We start from the raw sequence: 15,186 nt of genomic DNA on the forward strand, positions 1-15,186 counted from the left end.
CAACCATCATGCCGAGGGTCGACGTGGATATAAAGCTGAATCATTTGTTTCGAAACAAATTTTCAGGCACCTGATTTTTATTTGATGGGTAGCATAAGCACCTACCGTTCGGATTCCCAGTTCTCCAAATTTTTCGAAACAAGTGCATGCTCTTATTATCACAATGAAAAAACAATATCCCTGCTGCATCCCAGTTATCAGTCTGTACTTGCAGAATTCTCTCGTTTATTGAGCACGTATATTGTTTTTTCAGGTCGAGCAAGTTTCAACTGGGCTGTAGACTGCCCAGGCTTGGTTTTGTTTTTAACAGGCCCAGCCCATGACGACAACGGGGCACAAAGATCGAGCAGGTACTACTGGCCTCTGGCCCGCCAGCATTAGTTATATTTTGTCTTACAACATCCGCAGGCACTTTTTTTACTGAATCAAACACACAGCCCATTTCTATTTTCCTCTAAAACGCATGTCCTACATCCGTTTTCTAATCTTTACCTATAGTTTTACTAGTTCATATACACGTATCATTATATTGAAAATACATAAAATTCACTTTTCATATTTACATCCTTATTTTTGTTGTTGTTTTCCCTCCCAGCGCTGATTTTTTTTACCACTGGTTTTCCCTTAAACCAACTCAATTGTCCCACGTCTTATTTGCGTACAAAAACAAAACGAATTTTTTTTGGCAAATCAATAAGTTCTTAAAAAATGTTTATCATTTCGGGATTACAAAAGTTCGGACTCCACCGAAATATGCAAAATAAGGTTGAACTTTTTGACCGTGGTCCTGGGCAGAAAATGGGCTGTAATAAATTACTTAAGAATTAGCAAATGAACTGCAAATTATTAAAAAATAGCAAATGGGCTCTATGTTGTCTGCCACAGATTTGGAGGCTAACTTGTGGGCCTACTAAGTTCATGCGTACACAAGGTTTATCAAAAAAGAAACTTAGTCAACAATCGACTCTACCAGCGTCAGACCGTTAGATGTCAATCTAACGGCAATCGTGCTTCTTCAGTCTCTGATCTTCCTGCCCCAGCCGCCCAAACCAGCGCCGTCGGAACCGCCTGCTCCCGCCTCCCGTGGCCGGCTGTGCTGCCGGGCAGGCCTCACGGCCCCATCATATACTCGCATCCCTGGCATGTCTATCCCTCTACTCACCCACACCTCCTGTTATTTTCCGGCGACGGCAGCCGAACCAGTCAACCCTCGTACTCTCCATCGCGTGGGCAGCCACTATCGTGTCTTCTCCGGCTCCATGTCGTTCCCTTCGTAGGCCTCGCCGTCGTCCACTGCCCTGGTGCTCTTGGCGCGGCGTGGTCAACGTGGTCAACGAACGACATCCATCGGAAGTGGACTGTACGTGGAGAGACTGACAGCTGGGTCCACGGCCGCACACAAGGAAATGCCTCCTTATTACGCACAAAATAATGATTCCTCCACTTGACATCTGGGACCCGCCGGAAGGGCCTCTGTATTTCACGAGAAAAACGTTCCCTCCGCTGACAGGTCGGACCCACCAACTATATCTTCGCACGCAAGGAAGTGCCTCCTTATTGTGCACAAAAAATGAATACCCCCTGCCAGTTGGGACCCACCACAGTGGGAGGCTGACTTGTGGGCCTACTAAGTTGACGGGGACGGAGGGCTTTGTCAACTTAGTCAATATGAACGATTCTAGCTCCAGTGACCGTACGATGTCCATCCAACGGCCTTAGTGCTTCTTCAACCTCTGGTCTTCTTGCTCCAGCCGCCCAAAGCAGCGCCGGTCGTGTCGCATGCTCCTGCCTCCCGTGGCCGGCTGTGCTGCCGCGGAGGCCTCACCGCCCCCTACTATTCCCAACACTGGCCAGGCCCTGCGGCGACGGCAGCCTCACACCGCAGCCGAACCAGTGAACCCTCATACTCCTCTCCGTGCGGGCTTCCACTGCCGTGTCTTCCCCGGCTCCGCGTCGTCCCCTTCCTAGGCCTCGCCGTCGTCCACCGCCCTGGTGCTCTCGGCGCGGCGTGGTCAACGTGGTCAAGGAACGGCTTCCATCGGATGTGGACTGTACGTGGAGAGGCTGACAGCTGGGTCCACGGCCGCAGCAAGGAAGTGCCTCCTTATTACGCGCAAAATAATTATTCCTCCACCTGACAGCGGGGACCCACCGGACGGGCCACCGAATTTCGCGAAAAAAATATTTCCCCCTGACTGCTGGGACCCACCAGCTACATCTTCGCACGCAAGGAAGTGCGTCCGGGCAAAAAAACGATTCGCCCCCCTGACTGTTGGGACCTACCAGCTACATCTTCGCACGCAAGGAAGTGCCTGACAGTCGGGACCCACCTGGTCGAAGCATACGTAGCGTTGTCATTCTGGTCGCGAACGTGTACGTACATACTGTTCGATGTAGAGGCGCGCACGTGTCGTAATAGAGGCGTCCACGTAGCATGTACACGTACGTACAGCGGCCAGTGTGCAAGAAAGAAAATACGGCCACGTACGTACATACGGGCAGGGTCTCGAACGCCTACTCGCGCATACGTACGGCCAGGGCTCGTGTACATGGCTGGGTCGGAACGGAGAAACTGCGTCGTCATCGTGTTCATGGGGAGCCAACCGGCTGGGTCGGTACGGAATGCGTCGTCATGTTCATCGGGAGGGCTTGGACGGAACAGCCGATGGAAACGAGGCCTGGCGTACCGCAGAACGGAGGAAACGGCCTTGTGTTCGACCGGCCATGTTCGAAACGGGATCCTGTTCATCGGGAGGGGTCTGGCGTACCGCAAAACGGAGGAAACAGACCTCCTACGGTCAAAACGGGGGTCATGTTGATCGGGAGGGGTGTTGCGTACCGCAAAACGGAGGAAACGGACTTGTGTTGGAGCGCTACGGTCGAAACGGGGGTCTTGTTCATCGGGAGGGGTGTGGCGTACCGCAAAACGGGACTCCACGGGATACTGTTCATCTCCATCGTCGACCCCCTCCAGCCTCCACGGGCTACTGTTCATCCACCGTCGACCTCCTCCAGCCTCCACCTGCGACTGTTCATCCACGGGCTCCTGTTCATCCAGCCTCCACCGCGCGCTACTCCACCGGCTACTGTTCAACCAGCCCTCTCCACGGGCTCCTGTTCAACCACCCCTCCACGGGCTACGGTTCATCCAGCCCTCCACCATCTACTGTTCATCCTGCCCTCCATGGGGTGGTCCTGTTCATCCTGCCCTCCACGGGGTCCTGTTCATCCAGCCCCAACCGGCTCGAACGATCGGGGTCCTGTTCATCCAGAGGCAACGCCATGGGGTCCTGTTCATCCACCCCCACCAGGAACTGTTCATCCAAACCCCCCCAGCAAAGCTCACTGTTCATCCAGAGGCAGCATCGATCGGCTTCAGTTAGCAACAGTAGCGAAGGAATCGCTCGATCGGGTTCAGTTAATAGCCATTGATCGATCGCTCGGGTTCAGTAACGCGTAGCCTGCAGTGCAATCGCTCGGGTTCAGTTAAAGCCCAACGCCTCGCACCCACGTGCGTGCGTGTATGAGAGAAACGCGCATCGCTCGGCCCCGACCACCCACCCTAACCGGGAACACCCCGATATTTTCCTCGCCCTCGCTTCTACCACGGTTTTTTTCCGTCATGGACAGCCCAAGGAATGTCATGCAGCTGCGTCTCCGGCCCGCCCAGGACGAAAAGCCCATTTTCTATCATGATTTTTTGTCATAGAAGTAGGACCCCACCACATCTATGATGATACCGTGTTTTGTCACAATTATCGTCATAGAAGTGTCATAAGTATGACAGAAAAAAAAATTGTTCGGCCCAAAATGTCACGGATGTGTCTTTTTTTTGTAGTGCTTAGAGCCATCGAGACTGTCATGGTAAAAGACCCCGTCCTCAAAATCGATTGACGTCTCTGGATCGTCATGGAATCCCGGGTCATCATCACGGGAATGACTCTCTGGTTGTGGCGAAGGGCAGCTGATGGTCTCGACCAAGCGCCTCCAGTTCTGTTCGGGAAAATAGAGGATCCGATCAATAGATATGGACGTAACATCCGGATTAGAAAAATGAAGGTTGAACTTACCCATTCAATGGGATTATAGCTCACGTAGTTGTCCCTATTCCTTAGACGGGAAAATTCTTCTTCTTCTCCTTTGAAGAGATCGGCTAGTATGGCTGCCATTGCTGCCTGGTTGTCAGGCCCCTTTTTTTGTAACGGGTCACGTCGTTTGTCCCGTTATAACACCACAGGGGGTGCATCCTTTCTTGAAGAGGTTGCACGCATCGAGTAATGGTGGCGGCCATCACATCAATGATGGGTAGCTTGATGTGGGCCAATAGCCTCACCTTGGTGGCCAGGTGCTGCACTTCGACACTTTCTTCTTGAGAAGGGATTTTGGGCCGCCAATTGAACCGCTTCTTTAATGGAGCATACGAGTATTCGGGCAGACCCCTCCGAACTGGTTCAGATAGGGGAACGTCTTTGATATAAAACCATTCTGAGGTCCATTCTTCGGAATGCTTTTTCGGGGTCCCGACAGGATACCCCGTCCGGGCTATGTGCCATACTTTGACGCCTACTTCACATATTGTCCCTCCTCGGGTACGAGGGACGAGGCAGAAATACTTTCTCCATAACTCAAAATGGGCCTCACAGCCCAGAAACATCTCGCAAAGAGCGACGAAGCCCGAGATATGCAGAATGGATCCAGGGGTGAGGTGATGGAGTTGGATCTGTAGAACTCTAGCATGCCCCTCAGAAAAAGATGGATTGGGAATCCCAAGCCTCGTAAGAGGAAGGGCACGAAACATACCCTCTCTTCTTTGCGTGGAGCAGGAAAATTCTCTACGTAGGATTCACCGTTCGCAGAAGTTAATCCAGGGCGAGTAGATGCGAGATCTGACATGGAAAGATATCCCTACATCTCAAGTCTGCTTAATTGGAGGTGGGAGACTGAACAGCTTGCCCAGTCACCCCGGGAGGGGCCCGTGGTGGCGCGAGGAGGAGCTTGGGGCGCCCGCCATTTTTGTCCACTATTCTCTGGTTTTTCGGCTTCTGGATTTGGGGAAGGAGTGGGCTGCCCATCATGCCCCTGGCCTATTTAATAGGTGCCTCCTCTTTGTTTTCATAATGGGCGTTTCTGTAAAAGACACGGAAATCGAGGGGTGTTATTAACCCTGGATGAAAATATTGGTATGGCAGGCCCAATGGCGCTTCGACAAATCAGGAGATCATCGGCAGCCGAACTATGGATATTCAAACATTGAGGGGGTGAAGAACTCATCTCGCAAGCCGGAGTCTTCAGACGTGCAGATCTACCAGAAGTCATGAATCCCGACGTTCGAGACTAGTTCGGGGGCTACTGAGGTAGTCCTAGACAAGGGGGTCCTCGGGCTGCCAGCCTATCTCTTATGGGCTGGATAGGTGGACCGCTGTACGACTACTATAAGGCCGAGCTATAAGGTGACTCCGTGTCTGGACAGGAAACCTTTGGAGCCTTGGTGTGTCCTCCAAGTCAAGATAAGAGAATCGACATGTTTATTCCTTCATTGTAACCGACCATGTGTAACCCTAGGACCCCTGGTATCTATATAAACCAGGGGGTTTAGTCCGTAGAGACTAGAAGAACAACCATCATCCTACTCGCCTAGGGTTTAGTTCATCTGATCTCGTGGTAGATCGACTCTGTAATCATCATGTACACTTCAATATAATCAAGCAGGACGTAGGGTTTTACCTCTTCGAGAGGGCCCGAACCTGGGTAAACATCGTATCCTTCGTCCCTTGTTCCCCATTGATCCAAGATTCATAGCTCGGGACCCCCTATCTGAGATCCGCCGGTTTTGACACCGATAGAGTTCCAATCATAAGAACATATTATCCAAGTACGGATAGTATGTTAGCTTAGGCCTCTCCCGCATAAAACCTGCAATAGAGGATTATCACTGTCATTTCATATTCAATTGTCTAGGGATAATCCTTTTCTTTATTTTCTTTCAAAACTGTTTATTTATTGTTCTTTTATTAACAACACCTAACCCTATATATTCTTGCAAAGCTATCTTATTATTCTTGCAAAGTAGTTTTATTCCTTATTCTAGGTAAAGAAAACGCTTAGTGGGTGTAGAGTTGTATCAGTGGTTGATAGAACTTGAGAGAATATTAATTTTACCTTTAGCTCCTCGTTGGGTTCGTCACTTACTTATCAAAAAGGCTACATATGATCCCCTACACTTGTAGGTTATCGAAAAGACCTTTTCTAGCGCTGTTGCCGGGAAGCATTAAGGTGGGGTGAATATTCTTGTATGTGCTTGTTGGATTTATCACTAAGTATATTTTTCTTATGTTTTAAGTTATTCGCTATCTTTAATTATGGATGTGAAACACAAAATACCAAAAAAATAGTTGTACTTGCTGCCCAAGTAGATGAGGAACCTCCTGAAACCCTCAATGCTACTTATGTGTGGAACATTGAATATTTTTTTGATAATCCTGATAAACCCCCGTTCAACATGGTAATGGGTTACACTTTGGATCAACGTGAATACTTTAGGGATTATCGCTTGAATCTAAAAGGGAAATATTTACGAGGTCAATAAAAATGTTACGTTGGTATGCTTGAAATTTGTGCTTTGTGTATAATTTTACGTGTTGCTCTAGAATGGAGGTTAATCATCATCCCTTTCAATGTGAGTTTAATGATAGTGAAACCTTGGCTTATTATGCTAATGGTGTATGTGATTATTATGATGCGGAACAAATAAAAGAATTTGTTGCTTTTAAGGATGCTTATGAAATTGCTTCTTTGCTTGAAAACTATGATGATGCTCTTTACAAAACTGAAAATCTTGTCATACTTAGATATTGCTACGAGAACTATGAATACAATGCTCACATTAATGACTTTATTGAGAGAATCTCTACTTCCCTAGAAGAGATTAATATTCTATAGGAATCTATGTAAGAAGAAATTGTTGAAATGGTAAGTTCATTAGATGAAAAGGATGAGGAGGAGAACGAAGAACAAAAGGAGGAAGAGTGAATTAGCTACCCGTGCCCACCTTCTAATGAGAGTAATTTTTTAACTCATACATTGTCTAATTTCCCTCCATGCTTACCAGAAGATGAATGCTATGATCCCTTGGATTTATTTCAAATATCCCTTTTTGATTAACTTGATACTTGCTATGCTTATGGCCATCATGCCACTATTAATGATGCTTATGGAGATGAATTTGTTATAGTTCATTATGTCAAGAATGAAGTTTTTGTTATTGCACCCACACTTGATAGTCCTATTATCCTTTTGAATTCTCCCAACTACACTGTGTCGTAGAAGTTTGTTTTTGTTAAGGATTACTTTAATGGGTTGCATTTCTCTTAGCACATGATGATTCTAGTGAATATAATATGCATGTGCTTGTTGCTCCCACTTGCAATTATTATGAGAGAGGAACCTCATCTCCTTCCTCTTTATGTTTCTAATACAATAAAATTGCAAGAAACTACTTATACTATGTATTAGCCTTTACTTTGTTTGCATGGATTGTTTTCTTATGGCATGCCAACGCATAGGAATAGAATTAGACTTAGTTCTTACATGATATATGTTACTTTGTGCTCATATTTAAGATCCAGATCTTTGTTGATTAAAATTGGCTTTGAAGTACCTTGGGATCCTGGTTTAGTGATTACTTGAGCACTTTATTCCTAGCTTAATGGCTTTAAAAAAAGCGCTACCTAGGAAACAATCCGAAAGTTTTGGAGATTAATTTCCTTCTTTTGTGTGCTTATAAAAAATTTAGAAATCAAAAAATAAAGTGAGGAACCTAAAAACTTTTTCAAAAGGAAAGGTGAAAGTGAGAAAGATGAGCATCGTAGAAGTGGGGGACGCCCTTGAACTTTTGATCATGCCCATGGAAACTTTCTGAAACATGAATAATAGAAACTTTTCGACAAAACTATATCCTATTGTACCAACCCATTGTATTATAGAAATAAACTATCAAGGTTTGTCTTTAGGATGTTTAAATTATAAGTTTGATATGTGTTGTCCAGAAATATAAACTTTTTCTGTAGTATTTGAATTATCATATTTTACTGGAACATGCAAATTTTCTAAAAAAATTAAACGGTACTTTCATACAAATTGTTTATCACGTCCTAATTTTTCAGAATTTTTTAGTTACAAAAGTATATGCTCCAATTGCATGTTTACAGACTATCATGTTTTCACATATTGTTGTTATAGCCTCTTTAATTGCTTATGTTTGCAATTTTGTTGAAGCCCCATTGGCGTGGAGTGTTAGAATTATGGTATCATACAGTAGGTAATGTTGGATTATAATTATACAATATTGTTAAATCAAGAAATGATAAGATTTGATGTTATTTGTACTAACCCCTCTAATAAAATTTCTGTTGAGTTTTCTGTGGATGAAGTTTCTAAGACCGAGGGAAGACATCGATATGATAGGAATAATGAGAGGGAAAAGTTCAATCTTGGGCATGCCCAAGACACCCCAAGTAAATATCCAAGGAGACTCAAGCGTCTAAGCTTGGGGATGCCCCGGAAGGCATCCCCTATTTCTTCCTTGACAATTATCGATCTGTCTCGATTGGGCCTATATTTTTATTTGTTCACATAATATGCGTAAATTCTTGGAGCAACGTTTGTTTTTCTTTCTTTTAGTTATTCAACATGCTGGTATGGGACAGTTCTTGGTTGATTTATATAATGCTTTTTGCACTTCACTTATATGTTTTGATTATGGCTTTATAAAGTGCTCGTGTCTCTCACTTTTATCTTTTGAAGTTTGGATGCTTGTTTCTCTACACTTAAAGTATTTTTGTTGTAGATTGCTCTTTTTCTTCACTTATATTTGTTAGAGTTTGGTTGAATCTTTTGTAGAACGGATTAGAACTCTCCTGATTCGCTTATATCTTTTTGGAGAGTTGAATAGGAATTGTTTGTTGGCATGGTCTAATATGTTGGTCATAGGTATGTATTGGTGGTATATATAAAAACATGGATAAGACTTGTAGATCATTGAACATGATAAGTTTGATTCTTTGCAATAGTTTTGCAATACTGAGGTATATATTATCATTTTTATGAAAAAGATGATTACTACCGGTCTCTGCATCAAAATGATGCATGAAGCCATATATGAGCTAGTAATATATCATGAGTATAAAAGCCATATTATTTACCTCCTTGCCAATTGTAACGCGTGTGAGGTTCTGTTTGGTTAGCACCACCCTCTTCGAAGATATCACATGAAATTTTCGCTTTTTAGGGCCCAAAATATGTTTGTTATTATCCACTGAAATCGAAAGGGATACACTCGCAAAATAAAATAAAAACTCAGCTTTTTTGACATACTAAATATGATGTTCTCAACGCATTTGCGAGGGCTGCCGTGTTAGTTTGGAAAAGAGGTAATATCACTAGGAGTTGTAGAACTTGCATCACATGTGCAGTTTGGTGCTAGAACTTTGTAAATATGATTTTGTGATCAATTTTTCTTTTGAACACAGCTTTGTGATCACCTAACTTGACTCAAACATGCAGATACGATCACAAACGTGTATGCGGGCCGTGTGTATGGCCCCACCTGTCAGTGACTAATGGTGCTCGGCCGACACATTTTTGCATAAAAAACCCTCATCTTTTTTATTTGTGGAAAAAAATCCAAACATCGTGGTGCATTTTTGCACAAAACTTTCTCTCGTTTTTTTACTTGCTGAAAAACTCGCCCATTGTGCTGTTCACAACGCGAACACGAAAATTAACACAAAATGGGAGCTGCCAGGTCTCAAACCAATGACCAACGGATACAAATGCGCAGCTATAGCACTCTACCCTTCACATTTCAATGTTCAAACTGGATAACAAAGCTATATGTACTAGGCGAAGATGCATGTGGAGCTAAAATCGGCTAGATACAGCGGCCCATTTTGCGCGTGTTCGTTTTTTCTAGAAATTTGTACATGGTATTTAAATTATAATATCAGTAATAGAAAAAATGTTTAAATATTCATGTGGTACAAATATTGTACACTCAAACGAAATAACATACTTTTAAAAAAATCATGTACTATTTTAAAATATTGATATATTTGCAACAATATTTACGCATTATAAAAAATGTTTTTATAATTTAGTATAATACAAATATTTTCCAATTTAAAAATTTAAAACATTATTTTAATTATGCAAACATTTCAATAAATATACGCACATTTCTACAGTTCAATGTTTATATGATTAAAAATTATAATACTTTACATTATAAACTGTTGATATGAATGTTCAATCATGTCTAATATTTAAATTATTGTTTTTTAATATAACTCATGAGTAAAATACATAGATAAGTGAATATTCATAAATATTTAGTAATTTTTTTAGTCATCATTTTGTATAATTTAAATATAAGCTACGAGCATATATTTTTTATGAATTAATTAAAAATATTTATTTAATATACATTATAAAAAAATTTATTAACTAAGTATTTTTTATATCACACACAGGTTTATATTCAGATATTTTTGTTTATTAATCATCTCTTGTATGTATAATATTTTTAACCCACAAATATTTGAATATCATTTTATTATTTACGTTTTCCAAATATTTTGAAAAAGTATCTTAAGTGTTTAAACTTTTAAAAAATTATTACTTAAATTTTATGAATTAATTATTTGCATAATACACAGTTTATATTAAAAAAATACTTACTAATCATGTTTTGTATGTATAATAGTTTTACACACTAATATCTGAATATAATTATATTGCTTAATTTTTACAAATAACTTAAAAAGATAGCGCGTGTAAAATGGGCCGCTGTATCTGCAGCACAGATAAGCTCCGCATGATCCTCGCTTAATATATATATATGGACTGTGCTAATGTCCTACTGTTCGGATTATTAGCAATGGATCCGGACGAATTTTCCTCTCCACTAAAATAGGTGCATGCATGCGTTGATTCCAAATTTAGGTATAGGTTTGAACGCCTCCTCCAGCATGCACACTTAGATCACTGCATGCATGCATATAAGACAAAAAAGCTGATGTCAGCAAAAATTCTATCTAAATTCGAAAATTATAAATGTTTTGTAGCTCAAACCATTGGTCCTATTCAAAATCTATTTTCACCAATAAATCTATCGTGGCGAGATCTTCGAAACTAGATCCTATGTTGGTATATTTCGATGACTTTTTTTGTCAAAAGTTACCATGCCCCGGCTACATAAGTTACCAACCTGTTCACACTAAACTTATCGGGCATGAAAAACTGGAATTTTTGCACTATTTCAATGACTTTTTTAGGTCAAATTTTATCACTCAATACTATAAGGGACCCATACTATTCATATGTTTTTACCGGCAAAAGTATGACGTTGTTCAAACTACTCGGTGATAGTTATTGATTCCAATACTAGATATTACCATAACCACACATGTGTAACTACATCACTACTGTAATATTTTGGCTATAACCTAGCAAGCTGGGTAACATGCATCATGTCGTGGTGATAATTATACCATAATCAATCTGGTAACTACGTAAAATTCTTCCTAAACCTAGGGATATTATCAGAGATGCAACCTCCTAGCTAAAAATATGAGTTAAACATGCTATCAAAGTGTGAGTTAAACATACTCGCACCTCATAAGTTATCAAGTTGCATAAAATTATCAGGTTGAAAGTAAAAAAAAGTATTGAAAGCGGATCAAGTTAAACTACTACACACGGTATAATTTATTAGGCTAAAACAATATGAATTATCAGGTAGAAACTGTTTGAGTTACCATGCTGGAAAAAAAGAATGAATTAACCAGACTAACAAAAGTGGTTGTTATCATGCTGAATTGCTTGATTTATCAGGCTGATATATTATAAGTTATCAGGCTCAAGCTACATAAATAATCAAGTAACATGAGTGTTGATAGCAGTTTGAGTTAAACATTGTAACACATCACAAATTATCAGGCTGACATATTACATGTTATCAGGCTGAAGTTGCAAAAGTTATCTTGTTGAAGTAAAATTATAAGTGTTGAAAGCGGTTAGAGAGTTAAAAATGCTCACGTGATGTAATTTATCAAGCTAAATCAATATGAATTACCAGGTAGAAACAATTGAAGTTACCATTACTGAAAAGAAAATGAGTTAAAGAGGGTAACAAAAAAGTGAGTGTTACCATGCTGACACCCTAGAAGTTATCAGGCTGACGTAGTATAGGTATCAGGCTCAAGCTACATAACTTATCAAGAGGAAGTAAAAACACGAGTGTGAAAAAGCAGTTCCTGTTAACCATTATGGCACATCACAACTTATCAGGCTGACATATTATAACTTATCAACCTCAATTTGCATAAGTTATCAGGTTGAAAGTAAAAAAGAAAGTGTTAAAAGCAGGATTAAGTTAAACTGCTACACATAGTATAATTATGAGGCTAAAAACACTATGAATTATCACGTAGAAACATTTGAATTTACCATGCTGAAAAAAAGAGTTAAACATGATAACAAACTAAGTGTTTTATCATGCTGACACACTAGAAGCTACCAGGCTGACAACGTATAAGTTATCAGGATCAAGCTAAGTTAAAACAAAATCGAGTTCAACATATGAATTGTCAAGAGAAACCGTTTTGAGATAACATGCTGAAAAACAGAGCTAAGTAGGCGAACACATTACAAAGAAAGTGATACTGATTTTGCTAAGCAAAGTGATGCGAGTTGAACACATAGCCGATCAGTAGATCATTAGGTCGACCAACAAAATGTCATGTTCCACTAGCAAAAGATGAAAACAGAAACAATCAGTAAACGTCGGCAAAAAAACGATCTGACTAAGTGTCGCCTACCCTGTCGGAACACACATGGAGAAAGGACTAGAATATCCATGTCTTCCCGTCATACCGCCGCCAATACCACTGAAGGTCATCTTCCGCAATTCCTCGCCTTCGCCTTGTATGTTGTCGAACAACCACTGAAATTCAGGTTCCTCAATTTCCCAATTCCACGTCTTAGCATTGTATGTCATCGAAAGACCACTGAAGGTCATCTTTCTCACTTCTTCAATTCCTCGCATTCGTTCTGTATATCATCGAAAGGCCCTTAAGGTCATGTTCCTCAATTCCTCGTCTTCGCATTGTACGACATTGGTACTGTTACAACAATGAGGTGGTTCGCCAGTTACGAAAATAATTTTGCCAACAATGCATATCTCAAGTTACTGGGAACAGACAGAAAAACGCGTACGCAAAGCTGGTTGGAGGAGGAAAGAATCAAACCTTACCAGCTCGCCAACACTAAAGTTATCAGCCTCCCAACTCTAAATTTACCAGCTGCCCACACTAAAAGTTACCAACAAAAGGCACATGTGTGTTACCAAAGATTGTTTCTATAGGCTTCAAAAACTAGATATTACAAAAGTGATGTCGGTTGGGTAACTATATCACTGATATGTTGGTAGTATGTGCAACTCATCCATGATGTGGTAGGATAACTGAATAAATGAAGTTACTAACAAAACTAATGTGACGATGGTAATGATAGCCTAAATGTGAGGATAACTACATCAATTTTGACGTGGTAATAAAATTGGATAACTGGATAACTACAAAACTAGGATGGTGGTAAACTGAGCCTTGATATCTAGGTAAGTATAAACACAAGCACGTGGTGACAAAAAATGGTAACTATAACCTATATATAGTGGGATAACTACACCAGTTTTACTATTGTAACTATTTTACAATCAAAGAATAAATTACTACATCGCTTGACGGTTGATAACTTTAACCTGAACGGTTTGGTAACTCCATCAATTTTATGATGGTAGCTCACTACACTACAAACTACCAAAGCACCGGAGAGGTCATCCACACCCAAATATCGCTAAAAATAGCACAACACCAAACAAAAAGGATACCTCTACTTCATGAACACTAACTAAAATATGAAGACAGTAACGACAACGAGTTTTTGCAGCATGTCATCGGCATCGCTACAACTAAGCAAGTGCAATTTCCAATTTGTGCACTTTTTCCAAAGAGCTTAAAAAGGTGTGTAGGCCTCTATTTCTACTTCACAGTTGAGGCTTCGGCAGTCACAACCACATGAAGTGAATCAACAAAATAAGGTCAACACCAGGTAGTTCATACTCATAGAGTCATTTCAACAAGCATGTTCAGTTCATATATATGGTCTTGCTGAAAATAATGGATCTAGTCTCACGGATGACCAACCAGAGAGAAAGGTCGAAGAAGAAGTCGTGCAAGATGAGCATGTGGTCGATGCCGTCCTTCACGAGCAGCTTATCCCGTGTAATTTCCCCACCGCCTTTGTGTTTGACGATGGAGAGCCAGGAACACCTCAGCACGAGTGTCGATGGGGGCGCGCCTAGCTGCGATGTGGAAGGGAGCGCAGCTCTGTAGCACAGACCATCCCCTCCACGCCCTCTTCCCATCCATGTCCCCATGCTAGACCTTAGAGCAGGGGGGGCTCTAGCAGCGCAGAGCCTGATACCGTCATGGGAACGAGCAAAGGTAAGGTGAGGATGTGGAGAGAGGCTGCATGGGGGTGGGGCGGGGAAAGGGGCTGGATCCATCGCTGGTGTTGGGGAGAGGTGGGGAAGAAGGGCATTGACTGAATGCGTGGCTGCGAGGAAGGGAAGAGAAAGCCGAGGAAGAAGGAGAGGTGAATACGTGGCTGCGTGGGGGAAGAATTATCGTGGGAAGAGATAGGATTGACCGCGGCCTCACGATGAAGATCATATTCAAATGTGAATCGTGGAGTTGCTATGCGAGCAGCTGATCTAACATTGGGTCTCTTGTTTGAGTTTTGACGTGGCCCTTTTTGTTTTACTTTTCGCATCGTGAGCAGAACAGTAGCCAGTAGGCGACTTTTCTGCAAATAAAAAAAATCAAGGACTTTCTGTGCAAAAGTGCGTTGTGGTGGTCAGATTTTTCGAAAATAAAAAAATACAAGGGTGTCTTGCGCAAAAATGCATAGCCCGAGTGTCCTCACTCAGTGACAGGCGGGGCCATACACATGGATACGGCCACATTACGTTCGTGACCATATTTACACGCTTGAGTCAAGTTATTAAGTGACCACAAAACCGTATTTTCAAAGTTCTAGCATCAAACTGAACATGTGATGCAAGTTCTG

General features: G+C 41.7%; 1 long non-coding RNA gene across 1 annotated transcript; it reads right to left on the reverse strand.

The window, feature by feature from the left end:
• Window positions 1-10,734: 10,734 nt before the first annotated feature.
• Window positions 10,735-14,602, reverse strand: LOC109771633 (uncharacterized). Its single transcript, XR_002234918.4, has 3 exons — window positions 14,262-14,602; window positions 12,876-13,178; window positions 10,735-11,040 (listed from the first exon to the last, which is right to left on the reverse strand). It is a non-coding gene; the product is annotated as an uncharacterized lncRNA (long non-coding RNA).
• Between the last annotated feature and the right edge of the window lie 584 nt (window positions 14,603-15,186).

This window comes from Aegilops tauschii, chromosome 6 (assembly GCF_002575655.3).
Source record: "Aegilops tauschii subsp. strangulata cultivar AL8/78 chromosome 6, Aet v6.0, whole genome shotgun sequence".
NCBI lineage: Eukaryota > Viridiplantae > Streptophyta > Magnoliopsida > Poales > Poaceae > Aegilops > Aegilops tauschii.